General features: G+C 40.6%; 1 protein-coding gene across 3 annotated transcripts in view; it reads left to right on the top strand.

Moving 5' to 3' along the window:
* Sms (spermine synthase) overlaps positions 1-8,192 on the top strand; it is a 71,388-nt gene that overhangs the window by 15,893 nt on the left and 47,303 nt on the right. The window contains exon 1 of one of the 3 annotated variants that reach the window (XM_026784867.1): positions 4,245-4,263. The exons of the other annotated variants lie outside the window; for them this stretch is intronic. The gene's annotated coding sequence lies outside the window, so the exon portion shown is untranslated. Of the gene's footprint in view, positions 1-4,244; positions 4,264-8,192 lie in introns of those variants that run through there. 3 annotated transcript variants of the gene reach the window in all.

Genomic DNA, 8,192 nt, shown 5'->3' on the forward strand with positions numbered 1-8,192 from the left:
TTTTTTTTTTTTTTTTGGTTTTTTTCGAGACAGGGTTTAAGTCTTAATCAACAAGGACATTTAGCTCTAATTTGACAATCCAAATTTTCGAAGTGGCTTCTTAGAAGTTAAGCCTCAAATAACACAAGCACTATTTCCTGCAGTTAAGTCACCAACTTCTTAATGAAATGCTAAAGAAAACTGTCAATCATCTATCTGAGATGCCTGCTCTTTATGGAGTATTTGGAAATAACACTGGCAACTAGTGAAAACCATCCCATGATAGAGAATATTTAGGGGGAACAGTTTCCATTTTAAAGTTTTAAATCACCAATCTTTGTTCCCACTTTAAGAAAAAAAAAACAAGCTGGGAGGACATCAAGGAAAAACTGTCTCATTAAAAAAAATAAATTAGGGAAATAACAAACCAGCAAGGCTGGCAAAGGAAAAAAGAGAAGTCATGCCAATACTAGGAAAAAAAACAAAATATCAGCAAAATGGGCTACCATTGCAGACCCCATAGGCACCAGAAGGCTAGGAGAATACTACAAATAATCTGACCCAGAAACACTTGACACCTTCCAAAAGAAATGGGCCAATTCCAACAGCACAGAATGCTACAATTTATTCAATATGAAATGGGGAATAGCTTAACAACCTTACAACTAAAAAAAAAACCACCTTAATTTGAATTGTGTAAACTCTAAAGACAGGGTAGATGAGATACCTCAGCAGGTGAAGACTCGCACCACCAAGCCTGACAACCTAAGTTCCATACCTGGTATCCACGTGGTAGAGGAGAGAAACAATTCCCACACCTTGTCTTCTGACCTCCACAGGTGCTTGCACTCTCTGTCTCACACAAACATGTAGATAAGTACTGTAATTTTAAAAAGGACTCCAAAGAACTCCTAAATAATTCTAACAAACATTCAAAGAAAAATTACCTCCATTTTGCTGTAACGGAAGAAGACAGCAGAGGAGAGGAGGCCTTAATTTTATGAAGTCAGATATATTGGAATACCAAAACCCGACAAAGATAGTCCAAAACCAGACAGCTGCAGTTCAAAAAAATCCCTTGTGAACATAGACACAAAGTCTATAGCAAGCTGGCGGACAAATCCTTTGCGAATAGGATTCAACAGTTTAGAAGAATAATTACATAAATTATACAATAATTACATAAGTGATAGCTTCATCTTGGTATACAAGAATGTTTCAATCATTTAAAAAAACTATCAGGAAAAAACTTATCCAGTATATTAATAGGCCAAAGAAAAACTTCACATTATTCTAAATTAGGACAGAAAGAGTAATAGAAAATCTAACACTTCTTCAAGATAAAGGAAAAGAGAACTTGACACAATAGCAAACAGTGAGCAGCTTCCCTCTCTAGGGGTAACAAGGCACATCTGTTCTCACCACTGCCAGTAAGCCAGCCAAGAAGTAGAGCCAGGTGAGCAAGGCACACAGTTTAACAGCTTTCCTAAGGTAAACCAGGTAGTAAGTGGTAGGTCCAGGACTGAAGCAGGTAGACTCCCAAACCCATTTCACTTCTCTGTTTTATGTGGCGCTGGCGTTTTGTGTCATAACATGTATAATGTCACAGGTCAGAGGAGGGGTCTGCTCTCTCCTTCCACCACGTGAGTTCCAGGCATGCCACTCAATTTGTCAAGCTTGGCGGCAAACGTCTTTTACTCCCTAAGTTAGTGGTTCTCAACCTGTTGCAACTCCTTTGGTGGTCGAATCACCCTTACACAGGGATTGCATACTGAATATTTACATTATGACTCATAACAGCAAAATTGCAGCTATGAAGTAGCAATGAAAAAATTTTATTGTTGGGAGGTACCACAACAGAAACTATATTAAAGGGTCACAGCATTAGGAAGGTTGAGAACCACTAATAACTCATAACAACTAACAGTATTTATCTTTCCCCAAAATAAAAGACAGGCCTTAGCAAAGGCTCCATCCCTATGCTTTTTTTAAAGTCTCATTTACTTTTGCTTTATGCATATGGTTGTTTTACCTTCATTTTATATCTGTGCATCATATGTTTACAGTGCTCCCGGAAACCAGATGAGGGCACTGGATCCTCTGGACCTGGAAATACAGACTGCTATAGTTGCCACATGGTTGCTGGGAACCAAACTCCAAGACTTCTGGAACAGCAGCAGGGGCTCTTAACCCACTGAGCCATCTCTCCAGCCCCCCTGTGCTTTGTAAAAATTTAAACAATTTTAAGGATGACATGCATAGATATGCTTATGTGGATGGGAAAAAAGCTCAGAGGCCTTAACTCTAGACAAAGACCTATACACAACCAGGGAATCCTGAGAGCAGGAGAAACAGTGTTTGGTATTGGTTATCCAATACCAAATGATCAGCCCTGAACATCTGTATACGAGTAACATCATACAGACCAAGCATGTCGTATTTATTTAAGAGTATGTGTCTGTATGTAACAATAAATAAGAGGTCATGAATTTGAAAGAGCAATGGGGCAGGGGAAGTATTCATGGGAAGGCTTAGGGAGAAGAAAGAGGGAAATTGCATAATTATAATCTCAATACAATTTAAAAACAAAAATTAAACCAATTTTACATTTTTTAGTTTGGTTTATGTGTATGTGTACATGCATGTGCACTGGCACCATGGTTCCTGTCCCAAGGCATTGTACCATGGTGCCTGAGCCACAGTGTGTGTATGGAGGTCAGAGGACAGCCGGGAGGAGTTAGTTTTCCTCCAATGTGGCTTCTAGGTATCAAATCAGGTTCATGTGACTTGGCAGCAAGCATCTTTAGTCACTGAGCCATATTCCAGTCTACTGTGCTTTATTTCTCTACCTTGATTACATTCTCCCATAGGTTAAATTAGAAGGAAGATTGGAGTTTGCTCTCCAGGTGAACATAGGCTGTGAGGGTGAAGCTAGACCTGGGCTTGTCTCCCTCTCTAGACTCCTAGTTTTGTGAAGAAAATGATGGTCTTACAAGGAAAGAGGGGATATAATTTTTTATTGGCATTTTTGTTTCCAAACCAAAGAAGGCTCAGAATTGTATGCTAAATTACACTTTTGTAAGCTCCTCTTCACTTACCAGGCTTATAGAGCACAGGTTGATATGACTGATTTTTAAAGTGAAACAACTGCATCTGCCCACCATCTAGGGTAGGTATGTTATGGGAAGCTATTACTGGCCCCGTTGTGTCCTTAGAAATGACTGTCCCTTTAACTGTTTTCTGTTGCAGTGGAAATGGGATGGCAGTGCAGGGAAATTAGCAGCACATTTCCATTATGTTATAACTTGGTATGTTGTAAATTTTAAGGAATAGTCATTGTGGCTAGTACTTCATTTCATTTTCATCTGGCTTGCCTTAATGTATGTTTGCATGCAAGGAGTCTGGCTATTATTTCTGTGTTGGTGCTACATGGCAGTTAATCTAACTTCAGTTGGCCTTTTTTTTCTTATTTCTTTCTGAAGTTAATGTTTCTTGGTTGGGTTGCTCTTTATGAACATCAGAAACCGTGGTCTAGAGCAAGCCTGACTTAAAATTGCTAACTCATCATTGTCCCGGTCTGCATTTTGCAGCCATGCTTCTCTTCTGTGACTGAAGAGCATTAGGAGCTCTGGCAGCAGGATAGTTGCACAGGAACAGCCCTGTGGTAGCCTCATACTTAAGAGCTTAAGAGTGCTGTTTAGACCTTTACTGTTGGGTGATGAGAACAGATGGAAAGACTCCCTACCTACTCTGTGGTCTTTACCTGCTGTCTTGCAGCTGTGCCTGAGCCTAGCAGAGACTTGTGTTGGAGGGACTTTGTCTTTCCTTGGTTATCTCTGAGTAAAGAGGAATAGGAAGGCTCAGCTCATTTCTTTGAGTTTATTCTGACCTTCTTAATTAAGTTATGATCCACACTGTAACAGATACCACTAATTGAATTTCTAAAAGCTTTTAAATTTTATTTATGTGTATGTGTGGATAACTGTGTGTTTGGGTGCCTGCAGTGGTCAGAAGGAGGCATAGGAATTCCTTGGAGCTGGAATTATATAATCAGTAGTGAGTTGCTTGATGTGGGTGTTGGGAACTGAACCCAGGTCTTCTGGAAGAGCAAGTGCTTTTAGCCCAGAACCTGTATTTTCTTAAAGGTATTGAGTCTTTACATTGGCCCACAAGATAACTAAGAACAAGATGAAAGCCGGCATCTGTCTTCATTTGTGTCCTGTCTTTTTTACTTTAGGTCAGACTCCTGCTTGATTCTGCTAAAGCTTGGTGATCACTAAAGAAGTATGTCTACCTAATGTAGTAGGTACTAAAGTATGTCTATCTCATTCCCCTTTAAGGCTGAGAAGAGCCATTTATCTAAGCCCACAGTTACCCTAGATTACTAGAACAATAAGGCCTTGCAGGTCAAGCATAGCCTGTTAGAATTGCTGGGACCAGGTTTTAAAACTACATATGCAACTTGGATATATGATTTCCTGCCTGTATTATAGTTTTCAGTATAATATCCACAGAGTTCTGTGACTACCACCATAGTCAGTCTTAGTATATTTTCATTGCTTTGGAAAGAAACCTTGTTATTCCCTAGTTGTTAGCCTAGTTCCTTCTGACTTTTTAAAAAATAATTTATTTAACTTTATTTTATGTGGATTGGTGTGAAGGTATCAGAGGTATCAGATCCCCAGAAACTGGAGTTACAGACAGTTTTAGCTGTCATGTGGGTGCTGGGAATTGAACCGGGTCCTCTGGAAGAACAGCCAGTGCTCTTAGCCCCTGAGCCATCTCTCCAGACTCACTTCTGACTTCTTTATCATTGATTCCTCCCATGCTCTGGCAACAGCTATCTTTCAGAGTTAGCATTTATGATCACATTATAGAGATAGAATTGTGTGTTCTCTAGTCCCTTATATTTGGCTTCTTTATGTTTTTGAGATCCATCCATGTTGAATGTAGCGTGTATCTGTACTTTGTTTCATTTGTGGCTAAGTAACAGCCCACAGGATGGATAATAACACACATTGCTCATCCATTTATACCTTGATGGACATTTTGGTTGCTTTTGCTTTTTGGGTGTTATGAGTCACATTGCACCAAACATTCATATCTGCTTCTGTTTGAGGTGTTTGAGACACACAGAGAGAGAGAGAGAGAGAGAGAGAGAGAGAGAGAGAGAGAGAGAGAGAGAGAGAGAGAGAGGCGCGCCAGAGAGCCAGACCCAGAGACAAAGACAGGAAGACTGGACTTGAAAATACAAAACCAAACCGTCAGAGATTGACTGGTCTAGGATTCAGAACCACCTGTTTTTACCTTCACTTTAATCCGTGGAAAGTTATTTGGTTTCTTAATGTCTTGAGAAATCTGGACAGACCCTTTTTGAAGTTAAAAAGTTAAAAAATATAAATTGCAATTTAGACTTCCTTACTGTGAAGGCTTTTAAAAGGTATGCACACACACACACACACACACACACACACACACACACACACACAGAGCGATGCATGCCTGTAGTCTCATCTACTAAGGAGGCTGAGGCAGGAGAATCGCTTGAGTCGAGGAGTTTGGGCTTAGCCTGAACAACATAGTCAGACTGTCACAAAACAAAAGCAAACAAAAAGCAAGGCACTGGAGAGATGGCTCAACCCTTGCTGCTCTTGCTGCCTTTCCAAGGCACTCTAATTCAGCTAGTTTTCAGTGCTCATGTTGGATGGGTGGCCTGCAACTGGTGTAACTCTGGCTCCAGTGCATCTGATTCAGTCTGCTGGCCTCCTCAGCACCTGCATGTATTTTATGCATGCATTTAGACAAAAGACTACAAATGTACATAAATAAATAAAAATTTAAACACTTCCCTTATAGTCATATTTTATTTGTGTTTTAATAAATAAAGCTTGCCTGAAGATCAGAGTGCAAAGCTAGCCATACTAGTCAGTCAGCCATACAGGCCAGGCAGTGGTGGCATACACCTTTAATCCAGCAGCCGTACTAGTTGGCCATAGAGGCTGGGCAGTAGAGGTGCATGCCTTTAATCCTAGCACTAGAGAGGAATAGAAGACAGGAGACAGGAGCTCAAGGTCTCAGTCTGCAGTCACACCAAGAATAGGCTTATCCAGTGTAGAGGTAAGAACTCTGTAGTAGCTGGCTGTTTTGCTTTTCTGATCTTCTTTGCTTTTCTGATCTTCAGGTTGAACCCCAATATCTGTCTTTGGGTTTTTATTATTTATGCTGCATCTCCTCAAAACAAAATAAAACCAAAAAAACAAAACCATCGCACCTGCCCCTACCTCCCCCAACCCCCCAAACAGACACTGCCCAACCAAACCAAACAAAAAGACCAGCAAATTTCTGGAGACTTTAGGGAATACTTGGGTGAGAGGAAGCCTGTGAGTGGTGCTTTATAGTCTTTTACAAAAGGAATCATGCCGGTGGTTGGTAATTCCTGAACACACAGTTCTTTGCATTTTAGTGTACAGTTACAAGTTTGAATTAATGCCTGCAGTTGGGTGCTCATCATTGCAGCTCCTGCTACTACTACCACCACCACCCCCTCAAATGGATTTTTAAAGAGACTAAGAGACTTCAAAGTGGATTGTGTTCTGGTGTTCCTTGCTTCCTCTTTTGGGATTGATTATCAAAAAAAACAAAAAACAAAAAAAAAACCCCAAAGTTAGTTTATGTGTGAAGGAAACTACATGGCTTAAGCCTAAGTTCTTTAGCTTTGAATGTGCGCTAAAGTGAGTCTGGGGTTTAGGAGAAAGAACTTTGGTGTGTTGGTAGTTTCCCTGCAGGCGGTTGCAGAATGTCTTTCCATGTAAAAGCTTCAGAGCTTTGGAAAGACCAAGTTGGAGTGGCTTAGTTTGCAGCTGCTGTAGGAGTGGCCTTCTGTCTCTAGCTCATCACTTTTAGCCTGTGATGATGAGACTGTTTAAACATCCCATGGAGTTTAAATGGCTTGAGCCCTACTGTGGGAGAGTAGTTTTGGTGGGGGATTAATGATGAGGTATGGAACTCCCAGGCTTTACAATTAAAAGTATGCTTGACCAGAATAGAAATTCAACACCCTCCCATTTCAGAAGCCAGATGCTGTGTGAATGTGAAAGCCAAAAACAGTGCAGAGAAAAAAATTGTTCCAATTCCTTCCTCTTATAGAGGAGATTTAAGACTGCCCATGGGATGACCAGCTGAGTTGGCTGTGGAGTCCCATGACTCTGAATGAAAGACGGCATCTGTTCATAAGACACAGCTGGAGTTTTACAGCTTTAGAAATTTCTCAAGACATTCAGTGTGTCCAGGCCATAGTTTTCCTAAGAGTAGTTTTTGAATTTGAAAAATGTAAAGCCATACATCAAAGTCCCAAGTGTTAGAATTTGCCAAATTCCCTAGGGCATCCTCTAATGTACTGGGCTTGATAAGGTGTATTTTGTTCCCTAAAAATGAAGAAGGACCTGGACTGAAGGCACGACAAGGTTTCTGTCTTTATCAGCATCTTGGGTTTTTAGTCAGTATGTCTCCTTGGGCTCCTAAGGTTGTTCCAGATAACCTGTTGCTTACCCTATGGCGGCACACGCAGCTGGTCTATTTTATGGTTGAGAAAGTTAGGTCTCCAAGTGAGATGTGTCCCATCCAGGGAATTTGGGTGGAGCAGAGACTGTGTTGGGGGTTTGTAGGACAAGGTTGTTAGGAGGGTACTATTTTAGGTACATCTTAAGTGGCCAGTGGTTCGGGTAAAGTTTCACTCACCAGAAATACTTGAGTCCAGAAGTGTTTTAGATTGTACATTAAATGTTTTTTACTTAATTTTTGAATATTTATAGGTTTGGTGATGGGATATAAGTTTAAATACAACATTTATGTGTTTCTATAGCTACTTCTTTATGTTTCAGATATAACTTATATACAGTCTGAATTTGCTATTTCATAGAATATTATAAGTGAATTTTAGAGTTTGAGATTACAGAGCTTCATCCTATATACTTAGAAGAAGAGACACCATGAGCCAGATTGTGATTTCATATTGGAACTGTGTGAACAGCTGCCTAGCAGGTGGAGTCCAGCAGCACAGACAGGTTTGGCCTTCAGCCATCTGGAGCGAGGGGTCAGAGGAGGAGTTTCTCAAAGAGAGTCCTGGTAGGAGAGATGACAGTTAGCCCCCCGCCCATGTGTGTGTGTGTGTGTGTGTGTGTGTGTGTGAGAGAGAGAGAGAGAGAGAGAGAGAG

Source organism: Microtus ochrogaster, chromosome X, assembly GCF_000317375.1.
Source record: "Microtus ochrogaster isolate Prairie Vole_2 chromosome X, MicOch1.0, whole genome shotgun sequence".
NCBI lineage: Eukaryota > Metazoa > Chordata > Mammalia > Rodentia > Cricetidae > Microtus > Microtus ochrogaster.